The 23,325-nt window shown below is 42.8% G+C and overlaps 1 pseudogene; it reads left to right on the forward strand.

Annotated features, from left to right (window-relative positions):
• Window positions 1-20,591: 20,591 nt before the first annotated feature.
• LOC118986553 (tubulin alpha-1B chain-like) overlaps window positions 20,592-23,325 on the forward strand; it is a 42,572-nt pseudogene continuing 39,838 nt past the window's right edge.

A 23,325-nucleotide genomic window follows, 5' to 3' on the forward strand; every position in this document is an offset into this window, starting at 1 on the left:
GAAATCCAAAGATCTACAACCAAGATCGCTCTAGCAAGCAAAGCTTTCATTTAGAATGGAAGGACAGATAAAGTGCTTCTCAGATAAGATCAAATTCAAGGAGTTCATCATCACCAAGCCCTTATTATATGAAATGCTAAAGGGACTTATCTAAGAAAAAGAAGATAAAAAATATGAACAGTGAAAGGACAGCAAACTCACAGTTATTAACCACCACACCTAAAACAAAAGCAAACTAAGAGGACAGCTAGACCAGGAGCTGAACCATAGAAATGAAGATCACATGGGAGTGGGAGGAGGAGAAAGGGGGAGAAAGTACAGAAAATAAGTAGTATAGATGGTAGGTAGAAAATAGACAGGGGGGAGGGCAAGAATAGTAGGGGAAATATAGAATCTAAATAACTTGAGACACGTGGACATAAACTAAAGGGGGGGGAATGGTGGGGGAGGGGGTGTGCAGGGGGGAGGGGAATCAAGGGGGTAATTAGAACAACTGTAATAGCATAATCAATAAAATATATTAAAATATTTAATTATGTAATGGCAAAAAATGCTCAGGTAGTAGAAAAGGTTTTACAGTGTATGGTTGTTTTATTAGCAGCAATTGTATAGTAATAATGAGTATGTTTTTTATATCTTGCAACTTAACCTGTTTATTAGTTCTAATATTTTGTTGTAGCATCTTTGGAATTTTCTGCATACAATATTGTGTTATCTGTGAGTGAAGACAGTCTTACCTGTTCCTTTTCGATCTTTTTTTTATTAAATTTATTTATTTAATTGTTGTTCAAGTACAGTTTTCTGTCTTTTACTCCCATCCCAGTCCACCTCCCCCAGTGTTCCCCACCTCCCTCCCATTTCCCCCCCGCCTTAGTTTTTGGCCATGTGTCCTTTATGTTAGTTCCTCCTTTGCAATCTTAATGCATTTATTTATTTGCTTTACAGAAGGGTCAAGCAGAGACATTTTTGCCTTGCTCCTGATCTTAGGGGGAAAGTATTTCATCTTTTGCCATTACACATAATGTTAGCTGTATGAAATCACTGTTCAAGAAGTTTCAGAAATACAGCAAACAAGATTGTATATCTCAATGGCAGAGTCCTTTGTTCCTCCCATGGGTTTAAATAAACCCCAAGAACAATATCTGACCCAAATATTTTGGAGGTTGGGAAACATCAGAGGCTGTAAGGAGAAATACAGAAATAGAGGTAGAGACAGAAGGGTAAAGTGTGAGTGATTCATCGGAATGACATCAACCAAGCTAATTCTATCAGTGGGTTTTAACCAAGAAGACATAGAGGGAAGGCCTGGATAGAAAATAAAAACAGGTAATAAAAATCTAGAGAATGCCCAGTGGCATTTCCTCAGCACAAAAAAAAAACCTTTATCTCAAGATAAGAGTGAATGCTATCTGAAACTGAGAGCTGGGGAAAAGGGGTTCCCTGAACTGACATTATCTGTATGGAAAATGCTGTTGAAGGACTGGCTCAGGATGTAGACATGCATTAAGGGAGAGAAAATCCCTTCAGTGTGAAAATGTAGCTTGAAATATTACATTAGGCAAGTGTACCCGCTGCCCTGCCCATTAAATATTCATGTTAAAATCTTTGTCAATCAACAGGAACAACCTTGTCCCACCCAGACCCACTAAAGAGAAGTTGTGTAGGTTATTCACTAAATGTGAGGGAAAACCGACATGGCTTGTTTTTGTACAATGACGCCAAAGATGTGTTCCTTCAGTATTAAAGGTCAACTTGCTCCCTTCCTTGCCTGTCTTTTGACAGAGTGCACCTGGAAGGCTGGAGAGTGCAGCTGGGGTTCTCAAATTTGGATGTCCATGAGAATCAACTGTGGACCTTATTGAAATGCAAACTCATGGGCTCCCACTGTTTCCAGCCACCCCCATCCAATTCTGCAGGTTGGGGGAGGAAATGGACATCAGGCAATTTTTGATATATGTAGTCTTCAGGCCATTTCTCAAGAAACAATGGGGTGATTAAGAGCAGTGGCTTCTGAGACAGACTACATAGGTAGGTGCATGACCTTGGCAGTGTAGGCTAACATTCGAGGGCCTAAATTTTTCCACTCGAAGGATGGGGATAGTAATAGCACCTACAGCCTCAGAGAGCTGTAGTGTGAGCTGAATGAGATACCATGGTTGTAAAGTACCAGTATGAAACACTCAAGAAGAATAGCTATTGGTATCTTGAATTCAAGCAGAAATAAATGATCCAAGTCATACAGGCTTTAAGGGCATCAGAAGGAACCTTAGGACCCACCACACCTCATTGCCTTAGTACAAATTGGAATGTAGCAAAGAGGGAAATATCCCCTATAGCTTTGGCTTGGCACAGAGGCTGATACAGGAAGCCACACTTCCCACAGGGAGGTGATGGCCTGACCTATGGGTCCCGGAATGCAGTGATCTATTGTTGGAATCTGCTTTACAAAGCCCTGACCGCAGGGGTCTGTGTGACCTGAATCTTTCCTTACTTTGCCTGTGCGGTGAAGGGTCTGCAGGGAATGTTAGCAGTTCAGGAAGCTATGCTGTGTGAAGAAAGGCACACTTACCCAATTTCCTGTCCTGCCTCTCCCTCTTGTAAACTGAGAGAGTGTGTACATGTCAGGTCATTTTTGTCAATGTTAGTTTCCTTAGCTCCAAAAATAAGAGCAGATCAGATGCTTGCATGTGAGCATTGTGGTTTAGCACTTGGACATACAAGTCTCTTTTTGGTTCCCATAAGACTGTGGGTTCCACGAAGCAGGAATCTTCTCCTGATTCACTGGTGAGCAAACTGAGCCTAAAAAAGGTTAAAAACTCATTGGAAATCACAGGGACTCAAGCCTTACTCCTCTGGTACTCTTCATTACATTGTTCTGCCCTCGCTGCCTACCTGGAAGATTATGGGTGTGAAAACTCCTGGTGCACTTTGTGATTTGAGAGCACATGACGCGTCCTCCCCAGCCACACCAGGCCATATAGGTGAGAGACTATTTACAAAGAGTTGTGGTTTGGCTTGGGAATGGCATGCCAGTGTACTTTAGAGAGAAGAGTATCAATGTCATAAGTGCTTAGTATACAGAGAAATCTTCAATCTACTATGTGGGAAATGTATGCTGTCATGGTCATTGTCTTCATCTTCATTATCATTAAAAACATCATTCGTAACATTATATTGTCATATTGTGAACCAGGGCCCTTATGTAGTTCTTTACATAAAACATCATATTTATTCCTAATAATGTCAAGTGTAGATTAAAAAATTACCTATGCAAAAAGTATAATACTATTATTAGATACCCATTGTATTGACAAAAACTGAAGAACAGAATTTTAAATACTTGACTATAATTATATATAACAAAATACGAGCTGAGTCATATCTGACATAAAGTTAAGCATACAGATAGCCCATAGACATATGAAAAGATGCTCAACAGCACCTTTTATCTTTTGTCTATGTTAATTTTCAGAGAGATGCAAATTAAAACCACAATGAGATGTCACCTGTCAGAATGGCCATTATTAATAAACCAACAAACCACAAGTGCTGGTGAGATTGTGAAGAAAAGGGAACCCTAGTGCGCTGTTGGTGGAAATGCAGACTGGGGCAGCCACTGTGGAAAACAGTATGGAATTTCCTCAAAAATTAAAAATGGACCTACTTTTCAACCCAGCAATTTCACTGCTGGGAATATACCCTAAGAATCCTGAAACACCAATTCAAGTGAACTTATACACCCCAATATTCATAGCAGCACTATTTACAATAGCCAAGTGCTAGAAACAGCCTAAGTGCCCATCAGTAGATGACTGGATCAAAAAACTGTGCTACATTTACACAATGGAATACTATGCAGCAGAAAGAAAGAAAAAATTCCTACCTTTTTTGATGGCATAGGTGGAACTGGAAAATATTATGCTAAGTGAAAAAAGCCAGTTGGTGAAAGACAAATACCATACAATTCAACTATAACAGGAATCTAATGAACAAAGTAAACTAACCAGCAAAATAGAACCAGAGTCATGGCAGCATGGAACAGACTGACAGTGGCCAGAGTGGGTGAGAGGGAAGGAGGATAATGGTGGAAAGAAGGGGAAGGGACTAGTCAACGAACGTGCATGAATGACCCATGGACATGGACAACAGCGTGGGAATTGACTGTGGGGGGGCGGTAGGCTGGGTGGAGAAGGACAAAGGGGTAAAACAGGGACAACTGTAACAGAATAACAATTTTTAAAATTTATTAATTTTAATTTTTCAAATTTTCTTATCCTGCCCTGGCTGGTGTAGTTCAGTGGAGTGCAGGCCTGTGAACCAAAGGATCAAGGTGTGATTCCCAGTCAGGGCATGTGCCTGGGTTGCAGGCCAGTTCCCAGCGGGGAACCCACAAGAGGCAACCATATATTGATGTTTCTCTCCCTCTCTCCTTCCCTCCCCCTCTAAAGATAAATAAATAAAATCTTAAAAAAAATTTTTTTCTTTCCTACTTTCCAGCCATGTCCCTGCAGAAGAGAAAACTGTGAGCAGGCCGTGGGCTTGCACAACAATGAGAGAAGAAGCGGGGACCTGGCAGACAGTGCTGCTGGCTCACTGTCATGCAGAACATGACACCACTAGTGGACAAGCTCCCAAACCGAATCCTTGGGGAAGCTTTAAAAAATACAGATTCTCAGGCCAAATTTCTCCTTGTGCTCAAGGCCCCACCCCCTGTCCCACCTCCCTCCTACTGAGCTGGCTCATTCCCCGCCCCCCCCCTCCCCGGCTCCTGTCTCAGCATCCCTGGACTTGCCACCTTGCCCCTCCCCTTCCTCCCTAAACTTCGCCATTACTTCTCCTATCATCTTTGTTAGGTTTCATTGACAAATTTTCCCACTTTTATACTGTCAGAAATGATCAAACAAAAAACGATTTAGTCAAGTTTGATGTCTTTTATTCAAGGGGAAAACAATGCACGGCTTGGGGGGGATGGTGCCTCGCAAGCAGCAAAGCACACTCTTCCTGTGGGATTTGGGGCCCAGAGTGAGCAGAAGTTATCAGGAGACTCAGCATGCCTGGCTGCAAGGTCAGAGGTTTCCAATAAGGCTAGCAGCTACTGTTTTCTAGCGTGAGGCATGCTAGCTAAAGCTAAGTTGACAGTGAGGTATTTCCCTTAAGTTCAGACTGTCTTGGGTTTAGATTTGTAGTGGGGCTGGGCCACTGGGGTGACCTCCATTTTGGGGGTCTCAGTTTACGAATTAACTTTATCAATACATAGTGCTATAGAAACATAGCTTTAAACCACGCTTTTAGCAAGAGTGCTGTCCCCAAGTCCCTGCCACAGAACTGGAGACACCTGTAGAGTCTTGCTCCTCCTCTGACTTTGCCTCTCAAATCAAAACATCCTCCTTGTCCTCCCCGCTGGCTCATCCCTTGGCCTGGATTCCTTCCCGACTTAACTCTCTGCCTCCTCTAGGCTCCACCCCATCCCCACCCCGCCTCCATCTCATTGGCTGCTTTCTCTTGACCAGCTCTCTACCCTCTGACTGCAGACTCCCTGGGGACGCGCTCTCTCTTGTTTCTAGCTGGACCTAAGCCAAGACTGTGAGGCAGTTTCTCTGGTGATGATACACTTCAGATAAACTGCAAATCATGCTTATCACCTGAACAAGTTGCCCTCAGAGCTTGCAGGCCTTGCCAATGTGTTTGTTAACGTCCCCCCGATGTAAGCAGGTTTCACCAATTTACTCTCCTGTGACGCTGAAATAACCTCCAGAGGCATCAAGGCACAGCAGCAGCGAGAAGTTTCTGTGGATAAGGAGTTTGGTGGTGGGTGGGTGGAAGGAAAGTAGAGGGAACAGGAAGTGAAAATAATATTTAGTGAGCATTTGTATACTGAAAGAAGGAGATTTCAGTGTATTGTGCTCTAAGTACTCACACCCCTAGAGAGATGTTGTTATTCCTGTTATATAAATAAAAATACTGGATTTAGAGGACTTAAATACTTTGTTCCAGGTCAAACTACCCTTGAGTAGCTGGATCAGGACTAGAATCCACACTTTGGAATTGGCTCCAAAGCCCATCACTATTTTCCATGAGGTCATCATTCCTGAGACTCCTGTGATATTTTTAACCTCAGATAATCTCAAACTAAGCTTTTTTTTTATTGTTGTTCAATTACAGTTGTCCTCATTTTCCCTCTATTACTCTCTTCTGCCCTACCCACCCCCACCACCCACATTCAATCCTCCCCCCAACCCTTGTTGTCTTTGTCTGTGGGTCCTTTATACATGTTCCTTGACGACCCTTCCCCTTCTTCTCTCTTTATTCTCCTCCCTCCTCCCTGCTGGTTACTGTCAGTCTGCTCTTTATTTCCATGTCTCTGGTTCTGTTTTGCTCACTTGTTTGTTTTGTTGACCAAACTTCTTAGGAGGCTAAAACTTCCCCACGCTGGGCTTCAGTTTAGAATGTCCTTTCCTTCTGGTTCCACAAAGGCCAAGGAAAGACCTTTCCTTTTGAAATATAGCTTCTCTGTTAGGCGATATGTAATGTTTGAAGCAAAGCACAAGCATTTGCCTGATTCATAAGCAGGAGTCACTGACGACCCGCAGAGAGGACGCGGTGCAGTGACGACCTGGAACTCTCCTGCAGAGGCCCGCGGTTGCAGCCCGCAGTCTGCCTGCTGGCTGGCTCTCCTGAGCTTCTGCAGCTTGGCACTTTAGACCACGGCAGTTGCCGCAAAAGTCTTTTATGGATCTACTTTTCAATCCTTCTAATTGCGCTTTATGATTTTATAAAGGTTGAATTTGACCCTAAAACCCATTCCTGTTCTTTAGGGAAGGTTGGTTGTGGAGAGCCTTCCATTTATAGGAAAACTTTTTTCGCACTCCAGATCTGTCTGTTGTTAACCAAATGAAAGCCATGGAAGAGACAGAAGGTTTTAAATGAGAGGACAGGAAGGGTGAGTCAAACAGTTACACCAGACTCAGCTCTTGCTTTTAGCCGATAATCCCCAATAATACACATGAGGCAAAAATAAAATGCCACAGTTATTAAATGCCCTGGGTTCTTGCTTTTAATCCCCCTTTCCTTAAAAAGTTATCTGTTCCATATGCACAAGCCACTTCCCACCATGCCCCGCTCCCTCCTCGCAATCGCCTCCCCAGTGCAAGAGAGATTCATTTATTCAAGGATTTAGTGTCAATCAACAGTCCATCTGCCTTACACCAAAAGAAAGAAAAGAAAAAAATTAAAAAGCAAAATATGGTCCTTTTCTGTTCTTTCAACACAGGAATAAACACCCTTCCCCCACACTCCTGGCCCGCATGCGTCCTTTCTCAATTCTTCTGTGTGCAAAGCAAAGGAATTCTTTGCTTTACCTATCCTTAAGCCTACCAAATCTGGCTTTGTTCCTAGGACCTTAAAATTCACTCCTCCAGAAACTGAAGCCTTTTAGGAGTGAGGCTGGGCCCTCGCTGGCATTTGGTACATCAACCCCTTTGAGAGCTTTTTCCACCTGTGAAGTCTCTTCAAAAGTCTTTGCCATTCTGAATAAACACCAGGATGCATGCTGCCAAAGCGCCTCCCCGCCCCAACACACATGTTCAAGGTTATTTTCTCTTTCTTTGGGGGCTCTTTGCCTGAATAGTGGTCAGAAGTTTTGGAGAGATGATTAAAATATGACAGCAACACTAAATGGTGATTAAAACAAGAAAGTGGATAAATGTCATGGATGTGGGTTGAAGGTGAAGTCAGTGAAAAATTAGTGATTTTGATAAAACAAAAGAGCCACTTTCCACATAAGCTTCTCTCTGCTTTTTCTAAATTAACCAGATTAGGTAGATTCTCTTAGTCACATTTTTTTTTTCCCTGTGGCATCTGGAAACCTGGTTGTACTGAATTCAGATAGTTGATCATCAGCAAACTTGTAGGCACCTACCCTAAGGAACAGAATGCTACTGCTTCTCACACAGCACCAGTGGTGCAAAGGAAATGCAGTTGCCTCTCACAGGGAGTGAACTGGGAGAAGTGATGGGGGAGGTAGAAGGCATGCTGTGTTGTCTCAGGACCTAGGGACACACAATATCTGTGACTTTCAAATAGGCTGCCAAAAACTGAAATAAGACTTCACTGTGATTCAGGGGAATTTACCCACCTCAGACCATATCACTACTAAGGTTCCGAGAAGGAAAAAAATCATATGGACACCTGAGAGTGGCACAGATATGAAAGCAGATGCAATATTAGGAAAGAGGATAGAAGTGAGGGGAGGGTGAGCTTTTAGATATGCAGGAGAGAGCAGAATGGTCAGTATTGGTGTTTGCAGTGTCTGGCTGGCCTGAGGACCACCTGCATTAGCAATTCCCAGGAAGCTAATTTAAAATGCAGATGTCCCAGATGGACTGACTCAGAGTCCCTGGGGGTGGGCCACAGACTCCAGAGTTTAACTAACTTTTCAGACATTGAAGTTTGAAAATCATTGCTTTAAAACTGGTGGAGCCAGTCTTACCTGTTGCCACTTGGAATTAGAAAGACATGTTCATTCACTGATTCTAGCAAATAAATGTACTTTTAACTGCAGCCTGTTTTATGTGAGTGCCTGGTGAGCACCTGGACAGATTCATTGGGGCCCCCATTCAATCAGCAGAAGGTGACCACGTGAAGACTCAGATTCTGACCAGCCCCTTGTATATCTCTCCTTCTCCATTTCCTTTATCTCCTTTCTACTGTACACTATAAAGTAGTTCCTAGATGGTATGGGTGTATGTGTGTGTGTGTGTGTATTTTTTTGTCCAATCAGTAAAATAACAACAACAACAAAATAAAACCAAAAACATTTTGGTGATCAGCATAGAACTGCCTACTTTTCATTTTGCCAAGTAAGGACACTGAAACATAGTAAGTAGCACCTTTATCACCATGCTTGTGTAAAACAAGAAACTTTTAACACTAATTTCAAAAAGGAGGAAGAATATGTGCATTGGTTTATGAAACTCACTCTGTTATTATTTTTCTCTATGTTGCCATTTTGAAGAACTACTGGTATAGAACAGTGAATTTATACATGGGCAATGCAATGTGATGCATTAGAATGGATTCATTGAGAGGATAATTGGTTAAGGAGAGAGCTACCTTCTCTGCCAGAAGAGAGGAGGGGACATTTGAGAAGGTGGCCTCTGGCTAGATCTTGAGTGCTAGGCAGTATTTTAACATTTCAGAGGTAGTAGACATGCATTGTGGGCGGTGGGGGGCGGGATGTGTGAATGTGCTGGGTAAAAGGAAATTTGCTGGGCCTCTCAAGCTTAGATTGGAGACAAAGATGAGCTGAACACAAAGGATTTTTCCAATTATCTTGATTGATTGCCACATACTGGACACTATACTTATATGTCCCATTTAATTTTCATAGCAATTCTACAGGGCAGAGTTCTACCTTACCAATCACAGAGAGATTAAATTACTTGTCTGAGACCACAATTGTATGGATCTGAACGGAAATATTTCCAGGTCTGACTCCAAAGTTCATGCTCTTTCCTTGTATCAACTTTTTCTATTGACCTTGAGTGGCAGTATAATTGTGGTTGACACTTACATCCACTACTTCCTATGTGCCAGGAACTGCAGGAAGCACTTTACATCCACCAGCTCATTCAGAATAAGCCTGTGAGATAAGCACTCTTGTTACCACTTACAGAGAAGTTCAGCAACTTACAGAGCCAGGATTTAGACCTAGAACCACCCCTGTTGGTGTGGTTTAGTTGGTTGGGCATTGTCCTGCAAAGTGAAAGGTTGCTGATTTGATTCCCAATCAGGCCTGGGTTGTGGGCCTGAGCCTGGTCTAGGTGTGTGCAAGAAGCAATTGATCAGTGTTTCTTCCCCTCTCTTTCTCCCTCCCTTACCCTCTCTCTAAAACATTAAATAAATATTTTAAAAGTTAAGGTTAAAAAATAGAAAATAAACCTAAGACTAATTCTGGAGCCCAGGCTCTTAACCACTCTTGGGATTGCCTCTATTGTGAAAAAGTTTCTGAACTGATGTCACAGAATCTAGGTACCATGTATACTAATATATATAAATTATATATATATAAATTATATATATATATATACTCCAGTAGCAGATCAGGAAATTTTTCTTTCTTACCTTTAACTCCCCAGTCTTCCCATATTCTCCCAGCTTCTCCCCCACCTCAAACACACAACTGTATTGTTTTTGCTTGACAAATATACATATATTAGAACTCCTTCAGCATAAAGAACTAGCTGTCGCCCCTGGCCAGGAGTAGTAACAGGGACCTGAGTATGGTCCCTGGCAATGGCTGGGGCCCCTTAAGTCATCAGGAGCAGATTGGAGCTTGGTGGAATTGGTGGAGTGGGCCAAGGGGAAGAGATGAAGGTCCATTGACAGAGACAAAAGATACTTCTCTCAGTGCTGATGCCTGGGAAGGCAATCCCAATTATACTAGCTCTGGTCAATTGTTATGTTATTTAAAAAACAAAAACAAAATAAATTCTGGCAAAAATGGAGGCATAGGTAGGAATGCTTCACTTCCTTGCATAACCATAAGAAGGATAACAACAAATCTAAAAACAAAAAACAACCAAAAACAACAGAACTGCCAGAAAATATAACTGTATGGAAGTCTGACAATGAAAGAGTTAAAGAAGAAACATTCATCTGGACTGGTAGGAAGGGTGGAGATGGGCAGCTGAGGGGGAAAAACCCACAGTGGTGAAGCCGTGGTGGCTGGCAGAACGGGTGGTCCCACATCTGTGTGCAGATAAAAACCAGGAGGGACAACAGGGGAGTGAGTAATCCCAGCCTCAAGGCAGATGGTGCATGCAACCCAGGGCTCCAGTGTCAGGAATAAAGCCCTATAACCTCTGGCTATAAAAACCTGTGGGGGTTGCAGTGCTGGGAGAATCTGCCATCTCACAGAAGAGTCTGTTGGAGGGGCCCAGGGGCCATAGAATGTACACAAACCCACCCACTCAGCAAATAAGTACCAGGGCAACAGCTGGAAGGGTGTTAATCACTTGTGGGAAGTGGGGGAAGTTACTGAAAGTGGGACTGGTGCTGAGCAAGCGGCATTGCTCCTTCCCTGACCCCTCCCCCACATAGACTGCCATAGCGAAGCAGGTTGCCCCGTTCTGGTGAATACCTAAGGTTCTGCCCTTACAATGTAACAGGTGCACTGACAAATTGAGGAGACAAAGAAATATGGCCCAAAGGAAAGAATAAAGCAAAACTCCAGAAAAAGAACGAAGTGACTAGGAGATAGCCAACCTGTCAGATACAGAGTTCAAAACAATGGTAATGAGGATGCTCAGAGAAATGATTGAGTACATCTGCAGAGTAAAGGAAGAAGTGAAGGCTATACAGAGTGAAATAAAAAAAACATACAGGGGACCAACAGTGAAGGGAAGGAAGCTGGGACTCAGATCAACAATTTGGAATATAAGAAAGAAAAAAATATTCACCTGGAACAGAAAGAAGTAAGAATTTTTAAAAATGAGGAGCAGTTTAGGAACCTCTGGGGCAACTTTAAATGTACCACCATCTGAATCACAGGGGTGCCAGAAGGAGAGAAGGAAGAGCAAGACATTAAAAAATTTGAAAAAATAATGAAAGAAAAATTCCCCAATTTGGTGAAGAAAATAGACAAACAAGTCCAGGAAGCACAGAGAGTTCCAAACAAGTTGGGCCCAAAGAGAGCCACACCAAGGTGCATCATAATTATATTACCCAAGATTAAAAATGAGGAGAGAATCTTAAAAGCAGCAAGAGAAAAGGAGACAGTTACCTACAAATGAGTTATCATAAGTCTGTCAGCTGATTTCTCAAGAGACCTTGCAGGAAAGAACTGGAAAGGAGTATTCCAAGTCATGAAATCCAAAGACCTACATCCAAGATTGCTTTATCCTGCAAAGCTATCATTTAGAATGGAAGGGCAGATAAAGTGCTTCTCAGATAAGGTCAAATTCAAGGAGTTCATCAACACCAAGCTCTTATTAAATGAAATGTTAAAGGGACTTATCTAAGAAAAAGATCAGCACTGTGAACAGTAAAATGACAACAAACCCACAACTATCAACAACTGAACCTAAAAAAAACAAAAACAAAAATGAACTAAGCAAACAATTAGAACAGGAACAGAATCACAGAAATGGAGATCAGGTTTTCAGTGGGGACAGGGAGAGGGGAGAATAGGGGGAAAGGTACAGGGAATAAGTAATTGGTAGGTATAAAGCAGACAGGAAGAGGTTAAGAATAGTATAGGAAATGGAAAAGCCAGAGAACTTTTGTGTACAACCCATGGACATGAACTGAGGGAGGGGGAATGCTGAAGGAAATGGGAGTACTGGAGGGAAGGGGGCAAAGGGAAAATAAATAGGGCAACTGTAATAGCATAGTTAAAATGTACTTTAAAAATACAGAATCCACCCCCCCAAAGAAAGGAAATTAAAAAAAACAAAAAATGCACCTCATACTAATCCTTCTATGATTTAGAAGGCACTTTGGTTGGTTCAATCAGGAAGGTCTGTAAACAAATGGGAAAACATTTAGCACAAGTTCACAGTAGTTAGTACAAGTTTAACTAGCTTTTATTGAGCGAGCACTTATTACATGTTAAGCACAGGGAATATTGAAGTGTTTGCAGCATTTTCTTCCCACTAGGGTGACCAATCAGATCCTGTTAGGAACCGTCCTGGTTTTAGCATTGAAAGTCCCATGTCCTGGGAAAATCAGAATGGCTAGTCACTTTAACAGATGATTAACACAATGTCTCTGTTCCCATGGAGCTTACAGTCCAGAGATGATGGAGGAAAATATTTAAGGCAATCATGATAATCCAAAGGTTTAGGTGTAGTGTTTCATTCAGGAGGAAATGACAGCTTGGTACATTTACTGTGCCCAATAATGCTGTAATATAGAAGTGATTTCCATCACTACAAACTCTGAGCATTAGCTCATTAGTAGATTTCACTGTGAAATGGAAATTATGGAAGAATCTATAATTCAAGCAAAGTTTTGCTTTCACCTGAAATAAACTATCTTTTCCCCCCAGAATTTTTTATTTTGGGGGGGGAATCTCCTTTCACTGTCGGTAATCCAACCTTTATGCTTTTCGTCTACTGAATATATACAGGCACTGTCTCCACCAAAGCCGCCCAACAGACATATAATGCAAACCACACATGTCATATAAAATTTTCTAGTAGCCACATTAAAAAAGTAAAAGGAAACAGGTGAAATTAATTTTTATAATATACTATATTTAGTCAATATATTAGTAAAATATTGTTTTAATGCGACCAATGTTAAAACTAGTAATGAGGTTTATTTGTTTTGTTTTTATTTTTTACTAAATCTTCAAAATCTGCAGGAGCCATATTTCAAGTGCTCAGTACCTGTAAGTGACTAGTAACTCCGGTTTTGGATGCCACATGTCTACACATAGCCAAGTATAGAAGAGAAACAGTTTGATAGCTGAAGTGAAAACTCTTCACCTAAATTAATGGACAATTTTGGTAAAAGGACTTACTTCTGCATAGTTTTTTGACTCCTTAATAATTTGGACCATCCTGCCATTTGTCCCCAGGTTCCAGCTGAGTTGACTCAGAATTTAAGCACCGGAGCTGGAGCACAAGCAAAGAACACCACCAGCAGGGAAGTAGGAACTGCGTGTTCTCTCTTAACTGCAGTGCCCAGCTGAGCACATGGTGAAGAGGCTGCTCTTAAGCCTAGTTGTGCAACCTCCCCAGGTGTTTCCAGTTATCTCTGAGGGGTGTCATAAAACTTGCAAAACAAAATATAATTTAAATTCTTGGATATATAAAGAGCAATTATTATATGTTCCTCATGGAATGTTCTTGGTGGCAAGTGAGATTTATGAAATCCAGCAAACAATGAACTGATGTTGTAATTCCCAACAGGCTGCAACACATAAACAAAAATAATGTGACAGAGATGATAAAGGCACCATGGGTTTGTGGTTAGAAAACCCAGTTCTTCCTCAGCATGCTTTGCCAAATGACTTATCTATCCAATACTGCTGAACATACACATTCCACCTTTTCTTCTGTGAAAAAATTTTGACTTTCCCCTTTCATTTGCTTATAAGCATTTTCGCTGTTTTTGCTCATTGACCTTCAAAATTACTGCAGCCACACTCTATTTTTCATTGTTTATTCATTTTGTGAACATTTACTGACTCTTCCTATGTTTCCAGAACCAGGTTCTATACAAACTGTCGGGGGAGTCCAGCTAGAGAGCTGTGAAATCAGTTTTGGGGCTGGCAAACTGAGGAAGTAGCCAGGTGGGAAGGACTTATGTTATTCCATCCAGCTGGGAAGGTGGGACAGAGGTGCAGGTAGCCTCTTAAAGCAAATAGGCTGAGACTTCCGCCAAGATGGAGGCATAGGTGGAAACACTGTGCCTTCTCCCACAACCAAGTTTGAATACAACAAAGGTTTGGAGAACAAAGTCACAGCCACAAAACAGAAAATTGAACTATATGGAAGTCCAACAACAACGAACCGTTCTATCGGACGGGTAAGAGGGGCGGAGCCAGCAGCAGAGCAGAGTTGGGCAGGAAAGATCCCCCGACCCCAGGCGCCCAGGCATCCAGGGTAGTGTCGGACGGACCCAGTGAGGGCTCCAGACGGCGGGAGTGAGAAGTGAGATAGACCGCGAAGCCCCCAGCAACAAACCCAGCAGTGGCTGACCACGGTCGCACATTCGAGAGCAGTGGGACGAATCTCCTGGCCCGAGGTGGCGGCGGGCGGAAGCAAAAGGTGCCCGCCATTGCTTTCCTTTGGCCCCGCCCCCCACATACAGCGTCACAACCCAGCGACTGGGTCACCCGGCCCTGGTGAACACCTAGGGCTCTGCTCCTCATACATAACAGGCAAGAACAGTCCAAAATATGGCTCAAGAAGAACTCAAAGCCCCAGAGCCGATAACTCTTAAGTGACCAGGAAATAGCGAATCTCTCAGATGCACAATTCAAGACACTGATAATCAGGATGCTCACAGAACTGGTTGATTTTAGCCACAAATTAGAGGAACATATGAAGTCTAAACTAATTGAAATGAAGGGAAATGCACAGGAAACCAATAGTGATGGAAAGGAAACTGGGATTCAAATCAAGGGGGTGGACCAGAAGGAAGAAAGAAATGCCCAAACAGGAAAAAGTGAAGTTACAAGAATTCAAAAAAATAAGGAGAGGCTTAGGAACCTCCAGGACATCTTTAAACATTTGAACATCCGAATTATAGGGGTACCAGAAGGGGAAAAGAAACAGCCACGAGTGGAAAATTTATTTGAACAAATAATACAGGAGAACTTGCCCAGTCTGGCAAAGGAAATAGACTTCCAGGAAATCCAGGAAGCTCAGAGAGTCCCAAAGAAGTTGGACCCAAGAAGGAACACACCAAGGCACATCATAATTACATTAGCCAAGTTTATGCCCTGGCTGGCATAGCTCAGTGGATTGAGTGCAGGCCTGCTAACCACACGATCGCGGTTCGATTCCCAGTCAGGGCACATGCCTGGGTTGCAGGCCAGTTCCCAGCAGGGGACTCATGAGAGGCAACAACACATTGATAGTTCTCTCCTTCTCTCCTTCCTTTCCCCTCTAAAGAGAAATAAATTTAAAAAATCTTATAAAAATAATTACATTAGCCAAGTTTAAAATGAAGGAGAGAATCCTAGAAGCAGCAAGGGATAAGGGGACAGTTACCTACAAAAGAGTTCCCATCAGACTGTCAGCGGATTTCTCAAAAGAGACCTTACAGGCAAGAAGGAGCTGGAAGGAAGTATTCCAAGTCATGAAATCCAAAGACCTACATCCAAGACTGCTCTATCCAGCAAAGCTATCATTTAGAATGGAAGGGCAGATAAAGTGCTTCTCAGATAAGGTCAAATTCAAGGAGTTCATCATCACCAAGCCCTTATTATATGAAATGTTAAAGGGACTTATCTAAGAAAAAGAAGATAAAAAATATGAACAGTGAAAGGACAGCAAACTCACAGTTATTAACCACCACACCTAAAACAAAAGCAAACCAAGAGGACAGCTAGATCAGGAGTGGAACCATAGAAATGAAGAACACATGGAGGGTTAGCAACAGGGGAGTGGGAGGAGGAGAAGGGGGGAGAAGATACAGAAAATAAGTAGCATAGATGGTAGGTAAAAAATAGGGGGGAGGGCAAGAATAGTAGGGGAAATATAGAATCTAAAGAACTTAAGACACGTGGACATAAACTAAAGGGGGGAAGGGTGGGGGAGGGGTGTGCAGGGTGGAGGGGAATGAAGGGGGAAATAGAACAACTGTAATGGCATAATCAATAAAATATATTTAAAAGTAATTAAAAAAGCAAATAGGCTGAGCCAGGGGAGCAAACGTGTTGAACTATCAATTAACAATGCCGTTGCCAGTTAGTATCTCAACAGCCTGTAGTTGTGTCCCTCCAGCCCCAAAGGGGACCAGAAGCAGGCAGGGCAGGAATGATCCTGGATGAGAAGCAATGTTTGCTGACTTTAATATATTTTTCTCCTAAACTAGCCTTGACCTGCCTTCAATGTAATCTCAGTGACACCTTTGACAGTATTCCTTTCTTCCTTTTATTTGTTCACCTAATAATATGGAACGCCTACTATGTACCAGGTGTATTTGTACTAGGGATAGGAAAATAAATATGACACAATCTCTTGCTCTGGAGTCCAGGTGAGAGAATCACTCATGGGCACATGTATTAGGATGTGGCATTTGCAGTGGCAATGCCAAACTCAGGAAATGGGGTTCCCTACCCAGTACCTCAGAGTTTAGGAGCCAGAGTGCTGAGAAGAAGGACATCACTCCACCACTCCCCTAAGTTCTCAGAAATATTCAGGAGGGCTTCCAGCTTCCGCAGCTTATGGGAATTGGAACATGATTTATGTGCCGATGCTAGACAATTTTACCTGGATTTTGAGGGTCAAGGAGATCCCTAGCTGACATCTAGTAATACTGGGCTGTCAGACAGGACTGGAAGAAAGTGACTGATGCATCCTCACTTTGAGGACATTGGAGCAATTGTGTGTGTGTGTGTGTGTGTGTGTGTGTGTGTGTGTGTAAAAGCCAGCCAAGGAAACCTCAGCGTGCAGGAGGGCCCACTCAGCCGAGACAGTTCTCTGACTCCTAGATCAGAGCTTCTACTGGCACATTCCTTAGATACCCTTTTTTCCTTTTTAAAAATCCTTCCTTTAACTGAAAAGTCTGAGATCAAGAGAGGTGCAGTGATGTGTCATCGGGTGCTCTGACTGGACCCCATGTGTTTCTGAGTCCTTGTGCCCCCTTTCCATCATGCTGCCTTTCTGACTAACTCTGTGGACAATTACGGCAGCATAGCTATAGACAAAGAACACCCTGTATAAGCCCACTTTGGGTAAGTTTAGGCGTCATAGGTGAAGGTCCTCTGCTTTGCCAGCATGCCCTGTGTAATTGCTCATAGTGCCCTTTCTTTCTGGCTGGAGAGACTTGTCTCTCTTACCCAGAGATGGTCCCAGCACCTTGCATTGAGGGGTGCTCTGTCACTGTCAATTGGCTGAGTGGGTGAGGTGTACCTCCATCCAGCTCCAGTCATAGAAACCCAGACTAAAGCCACAAGAAGCTTGGGCTCCTTCCCACCCTCAGCAGCAGTGGCTATCATGCCCGGTATTCAGATGGCCTGTTGCTATTTCCAAATGCATTCACTTGCTTGGCTACATTCAGCCTTTAGTATTCCTGCAGGGTGAATGTTTGCCTGAGAGTGAAGGAGCCTGAAGAGGCTTCCAATAAGGAAACCAGTAAGGAAACCAGTAACTTGTTATATGTTATACAGACTCTGAGGAATTGCATCATTTCCCACAGATTAAGATTGATTCCTAAATGTACAGCGTTAAAGGGGCCGTCCCTCCCACAGTTGTCCGTAGAACTGTAATTCATTCAACTGGAGTCTATACTGGGGACAACCAGCTCAGGCTTAGGGGTACTTGGTGAGCACAAATGCAGCCTTCTTATAAGCCTCTGGGTCTGGGAATGCAAAGAAGTTTCAGCCCAACACAGACTTGGGTTCACGCCTTCCTCGTATTTGACTGGAAGCTCCCTGAGAGGAAGTACCACATTTGTGCTAGCCCATTCTATAATTTCAGGACCAAGCATTTTCAGTGGAAGGATGGATGGATTAATGAAACTTCAAAGAATCTTCCAACTTTAGAGAAGTTTTAAGTCCTCACTTTTTTGCTATCCTGACTGATTTCTTCATATAAGACCATTATAATGACCAGGAAAAAAAAGTGGATTAGCTGATTCAGAGAGCAGTTAAAAAGGCCAGAAAGGAGAGACTTTCCCATAAAGAATCTCTCCAGGAAGAAAAAGAACCTAGAGGAAAAGTAATATTAAAAATGCACATGAATATTTTTGAGCACCAGGAACTTTATCTTCTTTTATTCTCTCTGTCTCTCTCTGTCTCTCTGTCTCTCTCTCACACACACACACACACACACACACACACACACTATAATAGAGAGACAATTTAGTAACTATTTTCCTATGCAGGTTACTTTGTGAGGACGACCTATGTAGCATCTCATTTAAAATCCACAACTTGCCCTGGCTGGTGTGGCTCAGTGGATTGAGTGCCAGCCTGCAAACCAAAGGGTTACCAGTTCAATTCCCAGTCAGGGCACATGCCTGGGTTGCAGGCCAGGTCTTCAGTAGAGGGGGTGTGAGAAGCAACAACACATTGATGTTTCTCTCCCTCTAGTTTTCCCTCCCTTCCTCTCTCTATAAAAATAAATAAATAAAATCTTAGAAAAAAAAAGAAAAAAGAATCCTGCTCAAGCCAGTAAGTGGTAGAGCCAGGACTCAATCTTAAGTTGGCTTGACTTTAAATCAGGGCTGCCTAACCTTTTGTCATCTCTGGGCCACCCTGGAAGAAGAAGAGTTGTTTTGGGCCACACATTAAATACACAAACACTGAGGAAAACTGAGGAGCAAAAAAAGGTCTGTGCATAATTTTTGTGATATCCACCACAACAGATAAGCAAAAAACTTCTCATATAATAACCCTAATTATGTAGCAGCCCTTTCAATAATCTTTTAAAGTCATTGAACAGGTCCCAAGTTTGTCATCACTAATATAGAACATGTACATCTCTAAGTAATACAACATTATTGTACATACATTTATTTTATGTGACATTGAGACATATAATCACAAAAATCCCTCATGATGTTTTGAATCAATTTACAATTTTGTGCTGGCCCACATTCATAGCCACCTTGGGCCCCAGGCAGCCTGCAGGCCGTGGTCGAACACTCCTGCTCTAAATCCCGTCCTCTTTCCAACTCTCCAACTCTTTTCTCCTCTGACATGTTCAGTGGCTTCAAAGCCGACCACCCAAAGTGACTATAGACAGGTACAGAAAGAATGATTTTGACCAGAATCTTGCCAATGGTGTCTAATACACATTAAAAGAAAAAAAATCTCTAAGGATTAGGCAGCTCAGTAGGTTCCTTGGGATGATTTTTAAAGTTATTTAAATTTTGTTTTTAAAAATTTATTTACTGAACAGGCATTTTCTAAAAAGATTTTATTTATTTATCTTTAGAGGGGAAGGGAAGGAGAGAGCGAGAGAAATATCATGTGCCCTGATGGGGAATCGAACCATGATCCTTTGGTTCACAGGCCCACACTCAATCCACTGAGCTATACTAGCTAGGGCCTGAACAGGCATTTTATGATCTTAGTATAATATTCAAACTGTACAAATGGGTATATAGTAAAAAATAATTCTTCTTCTTTCCCTTATCCTTTAGTTCCCTTCCCACAGAACTGCTCACTACTCCAACACTAGTGCTATAGGAGGGGAGCATGAATTTGACCTGCACCCACCTGACAAATCTTGAGAGCAGGAGATAGGAAAAGCCTCCACAGGGTACGGGACAGGGAGGAAGAGCAGGGTGGAGGTGATGGAATGAATGGCATCTGCCACCTACTGGCTTTCTCTGTAGACACAAGGATAGAGACCAAGGTGATATAACTATTGGAGAGGCACTGGGTGAGACCCTGGACCCCAGCCAAGCTGGTTTGAGGTGGGCCCCTCCCCTCTCCTCTTCCTTGTTCAGTGCTGGGACTGGGAGCCCTGGGAGCACCCAAAGTTCACTCCCACTGGGAACATTGGCACAGTCCTGATTGACAGAGTTCACCTCAAGATCTGAGTCCTTGGGACACAAGAGGAGGAAAAGATCTGAGGCAATGTGCTAATAATAGCTGACTAATTCAGTGCGAAACATGCCCCCTCTGGGGACATTGTCAGGCCATGAGCTGAGGTTACACTCCTAAATGAATGAAGGTGATCAGGCAGTAGATATAGATCTATGATAATGTTACCACTTAGTGCTTGCTATAGGATACTGTGCTCTATTGAGCTACATGAATTACCTTTCACCCATGCCTGAGAACTCCTCAAGGTGAAGTAGCGTTGAGTTCATTACTTACCTTGACTCTTAACTTGTTGGGAACAGTAATCAGGGCCCAGTGTCTACTCCTGTTGTCTACCTGCACCTGCTAACCCATAGACATGCATGAATACATCTCCATCCATGTTGGCAAGGCTGATGTCCAGATCGGCAAAGCCCGCTGGGAGGTCTACTGACAAGTGACAAGACCACTGGAAGGAGAGGACTTCTTCAGTAAGGTACTGGCAAGCATGTGCCAGGGCAGTGTTTACAGACCTGAAACCCAGAGTCATTGATGAAGTTTGCACTCGTAACTACCTCCAGCTCTTCCACCTGGAGCAGCTTATCACAGGCAAGCAGAATGCTGCTACAAACTATACCTGCAGACACTACGCCATTGGCAAGGAAATCTTTGACCTTGTCTTAGACCGAATTTGGAAACTTGCTGACGAATGCACAGGTCTTCAGGGCTTCTTGGTTCTCCATGCCTTTGGTGGGGAAACTTGTTCTGGGTTCACCTCCCTGATGATGGAATGTCTCTCTGTCAATTATGGCAAGAAATCCAAGGTGGAGTTTTCCATTCACCTAGCTCCCCAGGTTTCCATAGCAGTAGTTGACCCCTACAACTCTATCCTTACCACCCACACCACCGTGGAGCACTCTAATTGTGCCTTCATGGTTGACAATGAGGCCATGTATGACACCCGTCATGGAAACCTCAATACAGGGTGGGGCAAAAGTAGGTTTACCGTTGTTCATATAAAAAATAATGCAATAATTAATAAGCAATAATGCAAGAATAAACTCTGTTTCACATACTCAGACCTGTAGACTTCCTTTTGCTCCACCCTGTACTGAGTGCCCAACCTACACTAGCCTTAAACACCTCATTAGCCAGATTGTGTTCTATCACTGCTTCCCTCAGATTTGATGGAGCCCTGAATGTAGGTCTGAACAAATTCCAGACCAACTTGATGCCCTAGCTCTGCATTAACTTTCCTCTGGCCACATATGCCCCTCTCATCTCTCTTGAGAAAGCCTACCATGAACATCTTTCTGTAGCAGAGGTCACTAGTGCATGCTTTTGGGAGAGAAACATTGATTTGTTGTTCCACTTACTTATGCATTCATTGGTTGATTCTTGTATGTACCTTGACTAGGGATTGAACCCACAACCTTAGCATACGAGGACCATGTTCTAAACAACTGAGCTACCCAGCCTGGGCTTGTCTTGGGTTTGATTTTTAGCTCTGATGTTATTAGCTATGTGATTTGGAGCAAATTGTTTAACCTTCTGAAACTTCACTTGTCTACAGATTCAGTGAGGATACACAGGAAATGCAGTCTCTTTCTCTTAGATCACATTGGGTGCACTGAGAGTCGGGTTCTCAAATGCTGTTAGGTAGACTATAATTTTCATTAGTCCATTGCTAGGTAAAAAAGACAATGTAGTAAGTTTTCATCATACTAAATTCACTGAAATATTTAATGTTAAAATATCAACTTATGGAACCCCGGCCAGTGTGGCTCAGTTGGAGTGTGTTTCCATAAACCAAAAGGTCGTGGGTTTGATTCCTGGTCAGAGCACATGCCTGGGTTGTGGGTTTGGTCCCCAGTTGGGGCTTGTATGAGAGGCAACCAATCGATGTTTCTCACATGAATGTTTCTCTCCCTCTCTCTCTCTCTCTCTTTCCCTTCCCTTCTCTCTAAAATCAATAAGCATGTTTTTGGGTGAGGATAACAAATATATATTAAATTATGGTAATAGGTCCTTATTTAGCTGTGTAAGAAGTCGGTCTCTTAATCTAGTCACTCAGGATTTGTGCCTACACAGGCACAAATGTCTTGATTAAGTAAGTCCAGCGAAGTGAAGAGGTATACCCTCTTTTGCTTTCAGGTCTTCTGTTTGGTTAGTGGTCTCTGTGAATTTAGTACTAAAACCTAAAATTTCTAAAACCTAAAATTGTATTGTTCGTCTCACACTTCTAATTTGTCCCAAGAGAGAATGTTAGCATTTGGCAACATCTAGTTTTTTGTGGCACTTTCCTCCCCATCTGCCTAACATGTCTATCTTTGTCACCTCTCTTTGAATAGTCCAGTGTCTGGTGACTCAGGCTATATAAAACCTTTACTAGGGACATGGATATTATGACTGAATTTGGTTGGAGTCTCTCACTCCTGTTTTGGAGGTTTGTCCAGCAGGCAAAGCCAGCGGAGGGAAACTTTGGAGCCAGCAAGGCGGGCTCAAGGGTCAGAAAATTTCAGAACCAGCAGGACAGGTGGATGATGGTGCTGAGGAACACTTCGGCCTGTGGTTTTATATTTAAAAGAGAAAGTAAGAGGCAGAAAGGGAGGGAGAAAAAGAGGGAAGGAAAGGAAGAAGGGGATGACTATCTGAGCCAGGCAAGGTCTTTAAATTAAAAATTCATATATTCCTCTGGAGGAAAAAAAATCCTTAAAATTTGGGAGCTAGATGGTGAGCGGCACCTGTCGTATTTTGAGGCAGAGCTATTTAAATAGCAGCACCCCGGGCACCTCTTCAGGCACACACGAGCTGTGATTCTGCTCCAGGAACTTGAGCAAGGGAGAAGGGAGAGGCTGGCGAGCTAGCTAAAGCCCAGTTTGGGTAGATGAGGCTGCAAGCCTCAGGTAACTGGCGACTGGGGCGAGAGCACCCTGGAGTAGAAACCCTCACTCCGTTCTGCATCCTCCTCAGTCATCTAGTTCAGTGCTGAGCCCACCAGCCAAAGCCAAGGTTTTTACCCCATTGACAAGCTTGCAAAGCCTTTTTTTGTAACCTACAGTTGTGGACTATAACTGTTTGATTCTTGTGAATCTCCACCTAAATCAGAGGAG

The sequence above is a fragment of the Sturnira hondurensis genome, unplaced genomic scaffold, assembly GCF_014824575.4.
Source record: "Sturnira hondurensis isolate 20B ecotype Veracruz unplaced genomic scaffold, ASM1482457v3 Scaffold0004322, whole genome shotgun sequence".
Taxonomy (NCBI): domain Eukaryota; kingdom Metazoa; phylum Chordata; class Mammalia; order Chiroptera; family Phyllostomidae; genus Sturnira; species Sturnira hondurensis.